At 45.3% G+C, this 19,466-nt stretch overlaps 1 protein-coding gene across 15 annotated transcripts in view; it reads left to right on the top strand.

Annotated features, from left to right (window-relative positions):
• LOC137615176 (uncharacterized) overlaps positions 1-19,466 on the top strand; it is an 851,893-nt gene that overhangs the window by 341,869 nt on the left and 490,558 nt on the right. For 7 of the 15 annotated variants that reach the window (XR_011039177.1, XR_011039176.1, XR_011039180.1 and 4 more), the window contains one exon: positions 16,186-16,377. The exons of the other annotated variants lie outside the window; for them this stretch is intronic. The gene's annotated coding sequence lies outside the window, so the exon portion shown is untranslated. The remainder of the gene's footprint in view (positions 1-16,185; positions 16,378-19,466) is intronic. 15 annotated transcript variants of the gene reach the window in all.

Raw genomic sequence — 19,466 nt, 5'->3', positions numbered from 1 at the left:
TCCCTAGGATGTTAAACTGCATCCCACAGTTACAATGACCGTTGTTCCACAGACAGTCAGATTTATACACCTTCGGATCAAGCGAAGCAAACAGACGCTTCTGGTAGGAGGAAAGTTCCTCCTGGATCGCCGGACCTTTGATCACTGGAGTCCAAGGCCTGACCAAGATGAGACTAGAATGGAAATGGACATACCTCCACCATCCTTTCCTCAACTCTTCTTATATTCAAATTCCCCCTAGAAGAGTATACCTTAAAGCTCTAGAGCATACTAGCGGTGAGGAAAGTAGAGTCCATCGATTTCCAATGAAGGCAGTTTAGTGTTCACATGAAAGACTCAAGAAATCTCTGAGTCATTCTGGACTTAGCGCCACGCAACAAGTTCCAATAGAACAGCAAGTTCAGAATGATAATCCTTCTGAACATAAGGACCCTATTCAGTAAGGGGTGTTGACAATCTAGCCAGCCCTGGAAGATGTCTATCAGCAACTTCCAGTCAGTCACCCCCTCCCCTCCTACCTAGGATCCAAGTTATGGAAGATAACGTATATCATGGACGAGATTCTCGTCGGACTAGTTTCAGTCCTAGGATCCTTACGGAATTAGCAGACAGTCAAGCAAAACCAAGCCTAGAAAGAGTTCAGGCAACGATGGCCCTGGACGACAGGCTGGGGTGGGCAGCACCCGAAATTACTGTCTATGAGCATCCATGGAGATGATCCGGCCCTGGAACATTGAGGATGCAAATAATAGAATCTCGATTCTCTCCAGCTCAGGGGCTTCAATGTTTTAAAAAATCATTGAAACCTGTAGTCACCCTAACGCCCCCTTTTCCCCTGGGGATGTAAAAGGAGATCGCAAGGTCTGTCAAGAGACTATGGTAATCAGTCAGGATTCCATAACGCTAACAGGGAGGAGTTTCGAACTCTCTCCAGTTCACGATGATGACAGACCCAGTGCTACGTGCACAACTATGAGATGCCCTAAGAGGCTGGAGAAGATACGCATCAAACGCTCTAAGAGATCTAATAAGACCAATGATGGTCATTCCCTCTCCACTTACCCTACAATGACCAAAGGCCACGGACCCGTAGGCCATTTTAGCCTTGTAATGGGTGGATAAACTCTCTCCACACAGATCGGACCTCCTCAGGTTGATCTGGAGCATCGAAGCGATAATGAGGCGTCAAAACTGTCGAGGATAAGGGACGTGTCATTTCATTAGGGAATGCTAGCCATCCCTTCCTTAAGGGAATGGCGCCTATCAGCGGCTCGTTTATATATGATCCGCAAGGTGACAGCGGATGCTCTTCTCGGGTTCCACCCATTAGAGTTGGAATGGTACACGGACGCAGACCCATTCCCTCCCAGAAAGGGACAAGTCCCCGAGCTGCAGATCGTTCTCTTCATCATGAGCGTTATCAAGATACTATCTCGTTATTTAGTCCCATACGAGGACCCTCTAATGGAGGTAACAGACATCATGTCTCTACATTAGAAGTGATGGACTTAGAATTCCTATTCAGCCCATCAAAATTTCCTCCAGAAGGCCCTCTACATGCTGAGACCCTTCCAAGGAAGAGGGGCTCTATTGGCTCCCAGAAAGCCCAAGAACATCCCGTTCCCTGTAATGAAGGAACTGAGGCTGAGGCTAGTCCTAGTTATGCACCTAGGATTATCCAGGAGGTTCAGAAGTTTTCTGCCTTCTATTTATCACAGTACACCTGATCCCTTCATTTTACGAATTCCTTGCCCTTAACGGTTAGGATAAAGACTGGGATCTTAAGGGCAAAACAGAATTCCTAGAAGAATACAAGTCTAGTCAACGAGAAGACAATAAGAGTCTTCTTGGGAAAGTAAATTGTTTTGTAAAGCAAAAAGGCCCGAAAACAATCTCATGATCTTCTGCCTGTCCTTCTCTGTCCACCCCTATATTCAGGGTCTGGCGGCCGACAGCACGTTGGCCTTTGAAGGAGGAGGCAGTGTATCCTTGAATACTATGAGAACGCTAGTTCTTCGGCCTTGTGTCCATATAAACCCTTGAGTAAGCACCAAGGGTATGGCCGACTTTGCGAGAGAGGTCACTTAATGGGATCTTTGGATCCATGGACCATTATCTCTGTGCAAGTCAGCCCCGACTAGACCTCTTCTATATGCCCTTTAAATGGATCTAACGATTGGAATCTTTAATAAATTCCTGATAACATGTGCAGGCTTAGTCCCGCAACGCCACTAAATCCCATCTAATGGTCTTTGGACAAGGTCCTACATTATGCCTCACCTGTGAACAATGAGGATTGTTCCCTCAACCATCTAACCTAAAAGGTTATTTTTTCGGTTCGCTATAGCCTCTGGGACTAGAGTTCGTGTAATAGTGGCCCTATCGTGAGGGCCACATTAAGTGAGAGATCTGCATCTCTTTCTGATCTAACCTTTCTCATTAAAGACGTCCTACCTACTAAGAGGTGGGGCTCCTGGAGAATCTGCCCTCTGAAGGAAGATGTCTCTCTAGGTCTGCTAGAGCGTCTAAGGTCTATCTTCATAGAACTTCAGACTTCAGGAGGAACAGCTCTTTACAGGAGAAAACTTTGGATCAAACTATCCCTACAACTGAGGGCGAAGCTCACCTACCTTTTTCGCGGAGCGGATCCTGACAGTACTCCTGCAGATAAAAGATCCGAGGAAAGTTGCTTCATCACTGAACCTTTCAGTGTGTGGACTTCAGCCTCTTCGTTCACCTACTGATCGGAGGTTGTCCAATGCGTCTTACAGACACTATACTAAGCAAATCTATGGATTGAAGCAATATGTGGTGGCGGCAGGTGCTATTTGGACCCTGTCGTCTAGCTCTGCGATGAACAGTAAATTGATTGGGACTATCAATTAAAAGGAGAAGGGGTCAGCAATTTTCGTGTGACCTCCCTTTGAATAAGTGTTGCCAAGGTAACACTAAATCTGTTCAGAATCTCAGGTGTGAAATTATACGGATACCACTAGTGCCGTGTGTACATAGTACACAGTGTTGTTAGACTATTTCATGTACAGAAATTATAAAGAAAAGTCTTGTTAAAAGAGCTTTTCTTCAGTTTGAGAGTGGCACTCATCATTTCCCCCTTTCAAAAAGGGGAACATTATTTTCTGTGTATGTCTCTCGTATAATTTCCTTATGCTATATTCATTTAGCATGTAGTAATTTATTAGGAATAAATGTCTATTAAAATGCAGTTGCGTCCTAATTCACCCAACAATTGCATGTTTTAAAATACCAGAGTTCCTTAACTTACTCATGTAAGTATTAATCATATCATTGTATGCTTACAATCAATGGATGGGGACACTGATATTGGTTCCGCAATATATACAATCCTTGAGACCGGTTGTATTCTCAGTGTATACTTATGTTTGTTCATACAATATATGCTACCTTGAGGCCCTTTTCCTACGTCTAAAAATGACTCTTCCCTGCAGGGGGCATGAAGCACTAACATTGTTATGCTTAGTGATGATGACGGATAACGGTAACGTCATTTGTCTCAATTGGCCCTTTTGGCCGTGGAAATATTGCCCCAAGGTTAAGGCACTAAGACAACCACAGATACATTAATTCTCTGGTATGCTTCCATTAGGACGTCATGGCTTGAGCCCAAAAAACGGATTTTGAGCGAAGCGAAAAATCTATTTTTGGGTGAGATGGCCATGACGTCCTAATGGACCCACCCTTCTTTTCTATGAAAAGATCTTCACGGTTTCCCCCCCCCCCCCTGATCTACTGTATCTGTAGCACCTTGCTCAACGCTACAAGGAATGACCGCCAGAGGGAGTTGGCGCGGCTTTGATACGATTGTAGTAGGGGAACCAGGGTAATCTTTGTTGCGGTTACCCTTCTATTCTGCCACGTTTTCCCCCTAGAGCCTAGAGGCGTAAAGGCTATTCGGGGTGGAGATTGCCATGTGGCGTGTCAAGAATACGTCCCCTGATGATATACGATACCCTTGAGAGTAATCTTAAAGGTACTCGCGCCAGAAGTTAGAATTCTGTGAAACCTTTGGTTTGATTCTCTGGGAATATCACTGTAGTCATATATACCCTTCGGAAGCTACTAAAGGAACCTTCCATGTGGACGTCATGGCCATCTCACCCAAAAATAGATTTTTCGCTTCGCTCAAAATCCGTTTTTAGGGCCTAGCCGAGACTCATCTGATTTGAAATGATCAGAACAGATACGTGCATAGGGTAGTGAGGATTCACATAGATCAGCCCGTGATATTCTGGTCAACCACAAGTCACGTCTGCGCTTGGATAATTCTTCTGTATATTTGTCCTGATTCTGAATAACTGCCGGTATGCGGTAGAAACTCTTGTCATCTCTTTGTCCTCGATTCCCACAGCCAATAATAGCGCAAAAACTGGGCATTGTGTGAATGTGAATGTGATGAGATGGCTAACTATTCAAGAGTTCAACCACAGCTATTCACTGAACGCGTCTTTGTTTGTCCTCCAAGATGGCGGACCGGAAGTTTGATGACATATAATGAAAGTGACTCTATTCTTCAAGTGCAGTTCAGTTACATTTGAATTTCTCCTTAAGGTTTTAGGAGAGACTTTTTTTTTTCATGAGAGTAATTCATTTAATGTTTTAGGAGAAATATTTGATTCATGAGAGTAATTCATTTAATGTTTTAGGAGAAATATTTTATTCATGAGAGTAATTCATTTAATGTTTTGGGAGAAATATTTTTTTGGGCTTAGGCCATGTCGTGCTGATGGAAGTTCCTTCATTAGTAGCTTCCTATGTTATATGTGACTACAGTGATATATCCCAGAGAATTTACCGAAGGTATCCAGAATTCTAACTCCTGGAGCGAGTATCCCTTAAATTTCTCCAAGGGATATCGCGTAAGGACGTAACTTGACACATCTCATAGCTATTTACACCCCGAATAGCCTTTCACTTCGAGAGGGAAAGTGGCAAGAAAATAAGAGAGTCGTTCAAGAGGTAAAACTACTCGACTCTCCTAATGTACTGTAAATAGTTCGGCCATCCGCCACCGCACGGCGCCACCAAACCATTCTTTCGTTTGTAGCTTTGCTGACCAGTTTTCCCTGTGTTATCTTGCAATTTTCGAAGCTTTTTCTGCTTAATTATGGATTCCCCAGTTTCATCAGCTTCTGGAAAGTTAAGTAATATCTTTGAATTGTGTAAATGTAAGCTCTTGCCAGTTTTGCTTTTCGATTGATATCGTAATTAACGTAACAAGAGCTGTTGCCGGTCGGATGGCGTCATGACACGATCGTTCTTTTGTTCATTTAGTTAGCAAGAACGATATTCCCGGCATCCTCGCTTTAATAACTTTAGCAATTTTGTATTTTAGCTAGTGATTTTTATATTGTCATTGTTGTCGTGAATTTGGCTATAATTTCGAGCCTCACGAGTGCTAGGCTTCTAGCCTAGGCACTTTCACACCTCATGCATGATAAAACCTTCCTGGTAAAGTTGTATTGAAGCTCAGGCAATATTTTATACAATTAAGATATTACTATTTCTTTTCCTCTTCCATAATAGTATACCAGAGTTACGTAGAACGTTTCTCTAATCTCTCTAGCTTAATAGCTTTAGTGCTTTAGTATACTTTATATGTCCCCATTACTCTTGTATTGTCTTTAGGGGTAAGATAGATATCATTGCCCCTTTAAGTCAATACTTTCTCTATGAGTTATAAGAGTAATTCCCTTTCCCTCTGATTAGCCTAGGCTATCCTCAGTTAATTTACTGTAACCTATGGTTGGGTAAATTTTCTGGGGCGTTTCGTTTCCCTCTCCTTTTCTCTGAGCTGGCAACTGAGTAGCTTGTCAGCAATGAGTTTGGAGTTGGGGACGGGACATCAGAGTAAGTCTTGTGTTTGGCATCTGGCTACCTGGATTTATACCGGCAACTGAGTAGCTTGTCGGTATTCCAGTAGGGCTAGTTGCTGTTCAGGAGGCTTGCCTCCCTAGATCTCGTAGAGGTTATTGTTGCACAATTTCCTCTTTATGGTCTAGCAGACAGTCCTGTATTGGGGGTTCTTAACGGGAGGATTGGTTTCTTCCCTGTTTTGATCCCTGGTACGAGATTCTGTTCTCTTAGAGTTCGTTTTTGGACGTTCTCTCATTGCCTAACCCAACCTGGGGAATTGACTTCCCCTAGTTGAGGCTTATACAAGGACAGAATCCTTCAGGTTAAGTAATGCCTTAGGGTATTGCTTTACTTATGGACTATTCACCCCTTCCCCGCTATTTCTTTCGTGTTGAATGACCCAGCACCCTTATGGCCGTGGTTCTACATAGGCTCCTCTGGACGTCTGTAGACCTGGCATGAGTTTTTCTGTCAGTGCCTGGTTAGGTTACTGACAGATAACCTCATATCTTTGAGTGTTCCTTTGAGTCCTCCCTTGGACTGCCTTCCATATCCCTTAAGATGGAATATGGTCGAGTGGAAGCCCGAATTGATTTCCCTCTTCCACTGGCACACTCTTTCAGGATGTGGACGACATAGCTGATTCTTTGCCGTCTTCTATCCTTACCTTTCTCTCTTACTGTCTGCCGACAATTTGGGTTGGCTAGGCTAACAGTTCGCTGTTTCTCTTACCTCGGACATCGTTGATCAATGGCCATTGGTGAGTTTGGTAGGCCTGCCTGCCGGCAACTGAGTAGCTTGTCGGCAGCTGGCCAATGCCTTCCACCCATAGTGTTATATTAATAGCCAGCAGTGGTTGGCAGGCCCGGCAGATGCCGGCCTGCTGGCATATGCTGACTAGCCCATCATGCCGACAATGTCGGCAGGTCGACACTATATTCATATTTTATTAACGGTAGCTGCCGGCAGGCTCGGCAGACGCCTGCCTGCCGGCATTTACCGACTGGCCCTACATGCCGACGACGTCGGTGGGGCCGGCATTTACCGACTGGCCCTACATGCCGACGACGTCGGCGGGGCCGGCAGTGTGCGGCAACTGCTGTATCCAGAAAAATATGATGAAATTTTTCCAACCTACGAGTGGTTCTTGATCAGCCATTTGTGAGACCATCATAGAGAGATGATTCTCTTATTTTAATGGTTATGTCCATTAAATTTATCCACTGTATTGAACATTATTAGAGGATGTGTCAAGGAGACACTATATATCTTGGATATTCCCTCTGTTGTTTAATTAATTGTGAATTTCATGGTTCAATACGGGAAGGGGTCACAGCAAATGGCTGGATGGGAAACACATGTGGGTGTCTTTCCTACTATAGCTTACCCTATCCAAGCTAAATATAATAAATGTATGTTGAAATTTGAGAATTTCACAGAAAACTCATTTGCTTTTCTTTTCTTACAGGAGGAGCATCCCGAGTGCGGGAACAACTTTTGTAGGGTCCGCAGCAAGGACTTCTACGGACATGGCGTGTGTAGTTCTCACGCCCGCTGTTCTGTCACCAAAGGGGCCCTCAAGTACTGGTACCCAGAGGTATGTACTGTGTGTGACAAGTTGGTTAAGGAGGCTTTTGATGATCAAAAGTCTGCGGAGTCTGGGGATGCAGCGAGGATTACGCTGCGGAAATGAGTTAGAGGTTTTCAAAAGAATACCTCGGGCCCATACCTTCCTAATGCTAGGATGAGGGCTTCCCCGGAGCTCGTGACGATTCCGTCCTTCCCCAGACCAAACCTTCGATCCCCTTGGTGCAACTTCCGGTTCAGAAACCTGGAGGTCCTGACGTGGCGTATGCTTTGGAAAGCGTCCACCTGGACGACAATATGTCTGTCGTTTCCGAGGAGACTGAGAAGAATCTCCTCGTAGAAGAGTCGGAACAGGAGGCAGTGGTTCCTCCTACTAACGAGGTTGAGAATGCTGAAGCGGTGTCGGTCTCTTCAGCAGCTGTGGTGGAACCAGCACCCTCAACCTCTTCGCAACCGCCTCATCTGGAGGCACTTACGACCACCTTGCAATCTCTGATGTCGAGGTCCTCCGAGAAAGAGACTACTTTCCGGTCAGAGATCGAACAATTAGTTTCCTCGCGCTTAGCCCCGAAGAAACTAAATGTGAAGGACCTCCCTGTGTTCTCCGATGTTAACCTGTGGAGGTACGCGGAGCACATGCCTATGTCAGCAGGCAAGATTTTCCTTTTGGAGAAACTGGGTACCGTCCCAGTGGAGGAAGTAGAGTTCTGGCCCAGCAGGGCATCCTACCCGGATTGTTATGTCCGGCTCAGAACTGAACCGGCATCCAAAGAAGAGACTGAGCCCAAGGAAGTAATTGTCCTTGAGCTCGCTAAAGCACAGTCTTTGTTTTCCACAAAGCTAAAGGAGAGGGCATTCACTAGCTCAAAGGAGCCGGCATTAAGCAAAAAACATCCGTCGTTTATTGCTGACCCCCAACGTGCTTTTCCCTTTATGGATAAAGGGTTTAAAGCAGCTCTGAAGGCCGTGAGGGCAGGAAAGCCCTGCCCCACACTGGAAGAAAGCAAGCCTTTCTCCCTAGCTTTCCCTTCAGATGACAAGTACTGGAAGGATGTTCACGTTACCTTCTCAGTCGGGAAGCTGGAGGCCAATATCGCTGGACGTCAGTTCAACGAGGACCTCCCAAAGCTGTCAGAGTTTTTCTTGAAGAGAGAACATGAGACGAAGGAGCGCTTGGCAGCGTCCATATCCTTACAAACGGGACTAGAAACGATGGCTAGCATCCCTGATTCTCCAGATATGTATATGGTCTTTGCCAAGGCGCACTTGGCTATGGTTACAAAGGACCTATACAACTTTATCAGAGCCAGGACGGCTTGTCGGGAGTTCGTGTTTGCTTCTGCCTCTGTGAAACACCAACATAGGAAGCTGATAGCTTCTAATATCTGGGGAAAAGACCTCTTTCCTAGTGATGTGGTGAAGGAGGTCGTTGACAAGGCTGATTCGGAGAATAGGAATCTCCTCTCTAAATGGGGCTTGTCCTCCAAGAGAAAATCTTCCGCTGACAGGGGTCCCCAGCCGAAGAACAAGTCGAAGCGGCCTCGCCTGTCCTCTCAGCCAAGACAGCAACAGCTTCCCATGGCCACGGTGCCCCAGACGGTGGCACAACCTACCACCACCTTTCAACTGGTGCCCCAAACACTGGCGACTCAGTCACCAGTTTTCACCCCAGCTTATGAAAGGCAGTCGGCTTCTTCTAAGCCAAAGTTTAGAGGATCCTTTTGAGGCTCCTCTAGACGCCCCTTCAGCGGAAGAGGCAACAAAGGTGGTCGTGGCCAAGGTGGAAAGTCTTCCACGTTCAGGAACTACTGGACAAGAGAGTGATAAGGAAAGCAAAGTCCATCAAATTCCAAGGAAGGCTATTCTGTGATCCGAAAAAGGATTCGGAAAAGCTCAGAGTCATTCCAGACTTATCACCACTCAACAAGTTCATTGTGAACTACAAGTTCAGAATGCTGACGCTTCAGCACATAAGGACCCTTCTGCCCAAAAGGGCATTCACAGTCTCCATAGACATGACGGACGCATACTGGCATGTGCCAATCAACCGTCAAGTTTCCTCCTACCTGGGATTCAAGCTCCAGAAAAGAAAATACGTTTTCAGAGCCATGCCTTTCGGTTTGAATATTGCTCCAAGAATATTCACAAAGCTTGCAAATGCAGTTGTTCGACAACTACGCCTCAAAGGGGTTCAGGTGATGGCCTACCTGGACGACTGGCTGGTGTGGGCAGCATCCAAAGAAGAATGCTTGCAAGCCTCCAGAAAAGTGATCCAATTCCTAGAGTACCTAGGGTTCAAGATCAACCTGAAAAAGTCTCGGCTGTCTCCAGCTCAAAAGTTCCAGTGGTTGGGAATCCACTGGGACTTAGTCACATTGCCTCTCCTTGCCAAAGGCAAAGAGAAAGGAGATTACAGGGGCCGTCAAAAATCTGCTTCGGTCACGAATGATTTCAAGAAGACAACAGGAGAGAGTGTTGGGGGGTCTCCAGTTTGCCTCTTTGACGGACCCACTTTCGAGAGCACAATTAAAAAATGCCTCAGGGATCTGGAGAAAATACGCTTACAACGATCGAAGAGATCTACTAAGACCGTTACCAAATCGTCTGCGATCGATTCTCAAGCCATGGTCGGAGACAAAGAACTTAAGAAGGAAAGTATCCTTGCAACCTCCTCCTCCTACAGTCACCGTCCACACGGATGCTTCGAAGGAAGGATGGTGGGGTCATTCTCATCTTCGGAAAGTGCAAGGAACTTGGTCTCCCCTGTTCAAGACCTTCCACATCAACTATCTGGAAGCCATGGCAGTGTTTCTTTCCCTGAAGAAACTGAAACTTCGCCGATCAATCCACATTCGCCTGGTCCTAGACAGCGAAGTAGTGATGAGATGCATAAATCGTCAAGGTTCAAGATCACCTCAGCTGAATCAGGTAATAATAGCCATCCTTCATCTGTCCAAGAAGATGAAATGGCACTTATCAGCAGTCCACCTTCAAGGATTCCGCAATGTGACAGCGGACGCTCTATCCAGGTTCGACCCGATAGTGTCTGAATGGTCCCTAGACACAGGATCATTATCTTTCATATTGAGCAAAGTCCCAGGATTGCAAGTAGATCTCTTCGCAACGAGCGACAACAAGAAGTTAGCCCGGTACGTAGCCCCGTACGAGGATCCTCTAGCGGAAGCGACCGACGCGATGTCTCTAGATTGGAACAGATGGTCCAGGATTTACCTGTTCCCACCGACCAACCTGTTGTTGAAAGCCCTCGACAAATTGAGATCCTTTCGCGGGAGGGCAGCGATAGTGGCCCACAAGTGGCCAGGCAGTGTCTGGTTTCCATTGATAACAGAGCTACGCCTGAAGCTGATCCCGTTGCCAGAACCAGTTCTGACTCAGCTAGTACAGAAATCGACTGTCTACGCTTCATCAGAGTAAACCCAGAACCTTCATCTCATGATTTTCTCGCCTTAGCGGTCAAGAAAAGGTTTGGGATTTCCGAAGACAGCATTAATTTCTTAGAAGAATATAAGTCAAAGTCAACAAGAAGACAATACGAATCTTCCTGGAAGAAATGGGTGGCCTTTGTTAAGGCGAAGAAACCTCAAGAGATTTCTACGGATTTCTGCCTATCCTTTTTCATCCATCTTCATGGACAAGGACTAGCGGCTAATACGATTACGACGTGTAAATCTGCCTTAGCTAGACCGATTCTATATGCCTTCCAAGTGGATTTTTCAAGCGAAATCTTCAACAAGATTCCGAAAGCCTGCGCAAAACTTCGGCCTGCAGCTCCTCCAAAGCCTATTTCATGGTCTTTGGATAAGGTTCTTCATCTGGACTCTACCTTGAACAATGAAGATTGCTCGCTGAAAGACTTGACTCAGAAAGTGATATTTTTATTTGCACTAGCCTCAGGAGCCAGTCAGTGAAATAGTGGCCCTCTCGAGGGATGATGGCCACATTCAGTTTACACTGAACGGAGAACTAAATCACTTTCCGGATCCGACTTTTCTCGCCAAGAATGAGCTACCCACTAAAAGATGGGGTCCCTGGAGAATCTGCCCTCTGAAGGAAGAAGCATCCCTCTGTCCAGTGGAATGCCTAAAGGTCTATCTTCGTAGAACTTCAGCTTTTTAGGGGAGGTCAGCTTTTTAGGGGAGAAACTTCCGGTTCGACGTTATCCTTGAAACAGATAAGGGCGAAAATCACTTACTTTATTCGCAGAGCAGATCCTGACAGTACACCCGCAGGTCATGATCCGAGGAAGGTTGCCTCGTCTCTTAACTTCTTTCAAACTATGTCGTTTGATAACCTACGTGCTTATACTGGTTGGAAGTCTTACAGAGTCTTTTTTAAGCACTATGCAAAAATGCGAAGCAATTGCAAGAAATAAAATTTCATGTGGTGGCTGCAGGCAGTGTAATAAAGCCTGTAGTTTGATTACTGCGAAGGACAGTGCACTAAGTGGGACTGTTAGTGAAGGGTGTGCATGATAGACTTAGGTATATCATGATGATTTTTAGTGTTGACATAAACATTATAAACTGTCTTCCATAGTTAAGTGAACTTAAAAGCATATTATTTTGACATGAGTGCCAGCATATTTATGCATAATGTCTTTTAGTAATAACATATATATTGAAATTTCTTAATTTCACGGAGTGGCATTGTTTTCTCTTTCAGATGAAACTTTTTTACCTTGTCATTACTGTTATGCTTGTTATGTCTATGTCTAGCATAAACATTTTGCTTTATCATAACATCTGTATTTCTTGTAAATAAACTATAGAAGGAATCTTTGCGTCTCTCTCGCCTTAAGATTATAAATTATATTCAGAGTATTCTTGATCCTCTTATGGAATATGTGGGACAGAGTTTCCCTTACCATGCAATCAGGTAAGTTTGGTTGTGCTATGTTTGTATACTGTATTACGTTTCCTACGTGAACATAAACTCGTTTGTCTGATCCAGACCTGGGAGGTACAGTACTCTATTCAGAACTCTAGTACAAACTATGTTTTACGTATATACGACACGATATACTTTCTGCTTGCTGCTTGTTCTTTGAACTCAGAATCTCGAGTTTTTTCCTAGAGTCTATACAGACTTTTCCCTGTAGGGGGCAGGAAGAACTGGCATACGGTATGCTCAGTTGATTGATGTATTACGGTAACATCAAGTGTCTCTGGTCTTGGTGACCGGATAGGAAATAGTCAATTCGAGATAACAGCATTATTAAATCCACAGATACATTATTGCTCTGGTAAACTTCCATCAGCACGACATGGCCTAAGCCCAAAAAACGGATTTTGAGCGAAGCGAAAAATCTATTTTTGGGTGAAAGAGCCATGTCGTCCTGATGGACCCACCCTCCTCTAGTAAAGGATGTTAATCCCTCCCTTTTAGTACTGTATCTGTAAAACTTACAAAGCTACGGAGAATGGTTTGGTGGCGCTGTGCGGTGGCGGATGGCCGAACTATTTACAGTACATTAGGAGAGTCGAGTAGTTTTACCTCTTGAACGACTCTCTTATTTTCTTGCCACTTTCCCTCTCGAAGTGAAAGGCTATTCGGGGTGTAAATAGCTATGAGATGTGTCAAGTTACGTCCTTATGCGATATCCCTTGGAGAAATTTAAGGGATACTCGCTCCAGGAGTTAGAATTCTGGATACCTTCGGTAAATTCTCTGGGATATATCACTGTAGTCACATATAACATAGGAAGCTACTAATAAAGGAACTTCCATCAGGACGACATGGCTCTTTCACCCAAAAATAGATTTTTCGCTTCGCTCAAAATCCGTTTATTCATCAGAGTATTTAATTTAATTTTCGGTCTATTCCAACAATTTGTCGACCTCATGCAAAAAGATAAATTTTTTCTTGAAGTGTGGTGAAATACCGAGAGAAATGATTATAGATGCGCACAATTTGGAGAAGCAGGAGACGTATCATCTTTGGAACGGTAACAGATCGAGATGTGATTTTTGTATAAGTTTTTTTTGGGCTGACAATTCCTTAGGACCCGAGGGTTCTAAAGGAGGGAGAATCCGTATGGATGAGCCAAGCTAGGCTTCCTTAAAGGAATTGTCCGCAGAGTATAAAAGGATCTGAGATCGCTCAGAGCCTGGGAGGGAGAGGGAAAATGGGATAACCCCTTAATAATATGTAGGCTCCGGCAAGAGACTGCACTGAGATGCACAGAGTATGCTGGAATTGTTGTACTGTGCAACCATACAGCGTAGCCACTATATTAGATGGTATAATGATACCTAGATGGAGGTGGCAGACTATCTGGCCGCATCAGACTAACTGCCGGCGTGGTGCCGGCAGCCGTAGAAGGGGTGCATGTCCATTGGCGTCTCATCAGGTGGCACCGGCAGGCCGACGGCACGCCGGAGACCGGTCCTGCAAGGTGAAAAGACATCAAGGAGGACACACTGGACAACCAAGATGGAAAACACCTCAGAGGTGACCGCCGGCACAGCGGCGGGTCACCGGCAGGGCGGCGGGCTCCAGCAGCCGGCGGTTGACGGCATGGTGAACCTTAGTTCAACTCATAAGAGTAGGCCGGGATGCCGGCAATCAATTCCGGCAGGAATGGGGCGGCAGCCTCCGGCAGTCGGCCAGCTGTCGCCAGGTAATCCTGGGGAAATGTATGAGGGAGGACGTCGGCGGTATGTCGGAAGACGGCAGGCTGACGCCTTAGGGGGGGGATCTTATGAATAGAGGTCACCTGAGGTAGTGGCGCCGGCAGTAGAGGCGGCAAAGGACCGGCACCATAATAGAGAGAGAGAGAAAGGTAAGGAGGGAAGGGAGGGGTAATGTCCTATACCCCGCCGGCTTCCCTCCGGAGGGAGTGCACTCATGATAGGAGTAGATACACCTATCATCCGGCGGCAGTGGGCCGGCAGGCGGCTGGGAGCCTAAGGTAACCCAAGGGAGGACAGAGAGCACTCAAAGAGGGGGAATCCTCTGCCGGCAGGACCGCCGCCGGCAACCACGTCCATAGAACACTATGAGGGGGAAGTGTACCAGAGCGGCCAGCTCAGCAGAAGAACAAGGCTAGCCCTACCACTCCACCCAAGGGAGGAGTTGTAGGACAGCGGACAGGGGTGTGTAGGCAGGCCTACACAAAGGGATAGAGTGGGGTAGGGGAGTAGGGGTCTTTCTAAGATGGGGAGAGACTGTATGAGAGAGGCCACCAAGGCAAGGGAGAACGCTCCCAAACCTAGGATAGGTAGCTCAGATCAGGTACAGCACTGATGTACTGTCCTGAACTATGATAAAACAGAATCTCGCCCCCAGAACCTAACCTAGATTAGGAGAACCATTCTCCTAGGCTAGGGAGACCTGGAAAGACACATCGCTAGTTGCAGGGAGGAAGGAGTAACCCAACCAAGTGCAAACTGGAGAAGGGCGGAGCCCTTCCTAAGGTCTCAAGCACGACCCTAAAGGGGGTTCATTCCCTTAGGGTAGGTTGAGAAAGCGATAATACTCTGGGTGAGGAAAAGATTCTCCCCAACATAGAATAAGGGAGAAGCAAGGCTACCCAGAGGGAATTACCCATAGGTAAGGGGGATAGGAAGCATACAAGGGTTCCTACATAGGTTAGGAGAGTGTGGTACACGAACCAACACAGTCCCTTGTATGGTCCCCGAAGGCAAAAACACTTACATCACAGTAACTAGTATGTTTAACAATGCCTAAATCTTCATAATTTAACTTAGGGATTATATCATGCAGTAATATGAGCACTAGGCTGTCAAGCCTAGGGGCTAGGCTAGCGATCTAGTATGGGGTCGGCCAATGACCGTTGCCTAACGAGCGCTAACACACGATAAAATTACTTCCTAGCTATGAAGACTAAATAACTAATAATATTGATTAGTTAAGGGACCGGAAGAGGCTGTTCTGGCTAACTAAATAAAGTATGCAAAATGAACAGCGGCGCCGTAAATGGTGCATCCGGTTCTGGCACAGCTCCGCCACAAAACACCAAATATTACGAAAAGTAGAAGTTACTTTACGGCCAGAGCTTATTTAAACAATACTAGGATCTGGTACTCGGCTTTCCAGAAGAGGGCGAGGCTGAAGATTGAGACATAACGGCGATGTAAGCAGATAAGTAAGACACTTGGGAAAAATCCGACTAAGCATAGGAGCTACAAGCGAAAGGATGAAGACGGATGTGACGTCATTTAGCAATGGCGCCCGTTTGTTTACGTCTCGAGTACCAAAAGTAGCCACGGATGAGAGTAACTTTGGAACGGCTCCTCAGTTACTCAGCCACCTTTCCATATCGAAGTGTTAACTCTATATGGGGTGCAGATAGCTATGTGGCGTGTTAATACATGCATCCCCTGTTGATATACGATATCCTAGAGGGAAACCTTTAGGGTACTCGCACCAGAAGTCAGTATTCTGTGATAACCTTTAGTTTAATTCTCTGGGAATATCCACTGTAGTTAAATATACCCTAGGAAGCTACTGAAGGAACCTTCCATCAGGACGACATGGCTATCTCACCCAAAAATAGATTTTTCGCTTCGCTCAAAATCCGTTATTTTGCCAAGTAATATTTCTAGTGATATTTTACCATAATTAATTTATCATATATTGCCTTGAAATGTTTCAAATAATTTTCCCATTAGATATATTTTTGCTTAATGAAACAAGTTTTTCAAAACATTAACTATCTTACAGATGTTGATGTAACCACTGGTCAATCGTTAGATGGTCTCTGCTCATCTCTTCACCAATCGGGAATTTCTCCATCAACGAAAAAAATAACACCAAGTTATTGAGTTGTGATTAACGTGAAGGTCTTAAATACTGCAGAAGGAAATCGTGACTTTATTTATCGCCTTTTCGCCGTCATATATCGTTGGTATGAAGGTATGTGCTGGTTGTGTTTCCATTAGGCACGACGTAGGTTTTTCCCATTTTATTATACATGTACTAAGGGGATTGTGCTAAGGATGAAACGCTTATTTATGGTATTTTAATTATTCTTGGTTCCTACACGTAATATAAACCATCAACCTTCGAAAGGAGTGTAAATTCAGCGAAGCTGGAATGTCCGTTAAACGGTTAAACTTCGACTTCGGCCCCGGACAATAGGCCTATAATTTAAACTTTTCAGCGTCCTGATCTGGATGATTAAATCTTTTGCTTCTCCTTTCAAGATGAACAAATGTGGTGTAGACATTCTTGTCGAAGGGATATTAATGGAGGAATCCTAGGCACAGTGTAAAATCCGGACGTCGCATGCCGTCCGGGAGAATAGAAAATCGCTTGTATCACCGGGAAAGACTGGAAAATACACCTCTTTTTTTTGTGACTGGTAAAGTTCACTGATACTTTGTTATTTTCTGAATAAATGTTCGAAAAATATTGGTTTATGTTATTGGGAATAATCTCAATCTGACGTCAACATTACACTATTTTTTTGGGCTTAAGCCATGACGTCCTAATGGAAGGTTCCTTTAGTAGCTTCCGAAGGGTATATATGACTACAGTGATATACCCAGAGAATCAAACCAAAGGTTTCACAGAATTCTAACTTCTGGCGCGAGTACCTTTAAGATTACTCTCAAGGGTATCGTATATCATCAGGGGACGTATTCTTGACACGCCACATGGCAATCTCCACCCCGAATAGCCTTTACGCCTCTAGGCTCTAGGGGGAAAACGTGGCAGAATAGAAGGGTAACCGCAACAAAGATTACCCTGGTTCCCCTACTACAATCGTATCAAAACCGCGCCAACTCCCTCTGGCGGTCATTCCTTTATGTGTAGCGACTCGCTACGGTGGTGTTCCCTGTCGATCGGACATTTCCGATCGATTTCTGGGAATCTTTATGCTTCTACGGCTTCTTTCTCCATCTAGAAAGTAGAGTATTGATTCTTTACAATATGTAATTTAGTTCTAGCCTCGCAATGAAATTGTGTATTTCTTGTGTGCGGATCTTCGCCGATCGCCGGTGTCGCCATGGCGTTGTCGTTCTTTGTACATGTGCTATTTAGTTAGCAAAACGACATTCCGGTGTAAATAGCTTATTCATTGTTATGAAAGCTATTTAGGCATTATATATTGTAAAGATATCTATAAGCATTTTTTTCCCTTTCCGTGGCGATCGTATATGTCAGAGTTTTGGTGATTTAGGCAACCGAAATCTCGTCATGTCTGGGTAACACAACCCAGACAACATATACTTTCGTCATCTCCCCGGTTACCCTTGTGTATTGGTTATCATTCCTGGAGATCGATATCTCCTGGAATTATATTAACCATCATCAATCTCACTAGAGATTTATGGGTAATCTCTCTTCCCTCTGAGAGTAGCCTTAGGCTAAAACTCTCTGCGTCGGCCTTGAATTTTGAATTCAGGCATGACTAGCCTAGAGTTTTCTGTCTCATCCCTTAACGGCCGTCGGCAAGTTTTGGGATTCGATCAGAACCTCAGAGTATTTAGTCTTTGTCGGCAGTCGGTCGGCGGGGTGATTGCATTCCCTTGCCGTCGGAACTACCGGCATAGGAGGCTAGCCCTCCCTAGACTACACCTGAAGTGGTCGAATGTTACCGCCACCTTCTCCCTGTGGTCTAGTAGACTAGTCCTATTCTCGCCGACCCTAGGCTATAGAGTCGTATACTCTTGTGGCCTAGGATGGCGCCAGCATTGGAACTCTGTTTCTCCCTTGTTGAGAGGAATGGCATGAGCTGCCGTCCCCTTAACTGTATTAGCACCTCCCAAGCTGGAGAATAAATGATTCTCCTGCCGGTTGTGGTCGTGCCGGTACTGAAACAGAGTTTCTTCAAGGTGTGTAGATCCGGCCACATTGCCGGTCCCTCCTATACCTCATATAGGACCCTTTCCCCTCCCCTCTCTGTTCTTTTACGATGGCCAAGCCATTGTCTTTCCTGTGCTGGAGTCCTGCAACCTTACCATTGCAGGTGGGTTGCTGGGACCGCCCAGACCCCCTCCCCCCCATCCTCAGTCATCAGCTGTCGGCGACTGCCAACGGCCATGACAGCTGTCGGCGACTGCAGGCTTCCAGCGGCTTTGGCGACTGTGGATGGGAGGCCCCTTTTGTCACCAAGGTTCTCCAGTTCTCCCTTGAACTGCTAGCCACAGTTTCTGTTGTCGGCGTATTGTTCTGGCCGGCAGTAGACCGGCACAGATAGATACTGACTCAGTAGGAAGTAGTGCCGACTGTACTCGTGCTGCCGGAGGGTGGCCTACAGTAGTAAGCCGGCAATAGTACTATGGCTAAATGGAAGTGAACCTTCTTTTCGGAGAAAGGCAGTAAAATTAGACTTTCACATCTTTCATTACTGTATACATATACAGTAATAGATAGCCTTCACTCCATGCTTTCTCTCTCTCTCTCTCTCTCTCTCTCTCTCTCTCTCTCTCTCTCTCTCTCTCTCTCTCTCTCTCTCTCTCTCTCTCTCTCTTAGCTTGCTAGATGCTCCGACAATAGCTAGCTAATCCGGCAATATGCCGGCTGAACTACAGTATATGTCTATACAGGTAATCAGTATAATTGCAGTATAGTATATACAGCAGATGAATAACTATCGTATATATTATACTAGTAGTTATTTCCAATATATCTTGGGTATCCCTGCCTAGATATTTGCTGAACCCAATTCTATATTGATGGATTAATATTTCATTAATATTCTGATTTGAAATCAGTTTCCATTTACCCTGCAATATTGAATTTCGTAAAGGGCTGGTGGTGTGACACCTCTAACCCCTATAGGGGAGAGCCCTTATCCCTGAGTTTCCCTGATCAAGAAACTCCCTGATTTAATATTGTACGGGAGGTCACAGCAAATAGATTGGTAGGGATGCATAAGTATGTCTTTTATTTTCTGCCGGCTGAACTACGGTATAGGTCTATACAGGTAGTCAGTATATTTGCGGTGTAGTAAATACGGCAGATGGATAACTAACGTATAGATTATACTAGTAGTT

This window comes from Palaemon carinicauda, chromosome 21 (genome assembly GCF_036898095.1).
Source record: "Palaemon carinicauda isolate YSFRI2023 chromosome 21, ASM3689809v2, whole genome shotgun sequence".
Lineage (NCBI taxonomy): Eukaryota > Metazoa > Arthropoda > Malacostraca > Decapoda > Palaemonidae > Palaemon > Palaemon carinicauda.
Note: the sequence above shows the minus strand (reverse complement) of the source record. Positions and strands in the feature narration are given on the sequence as shown.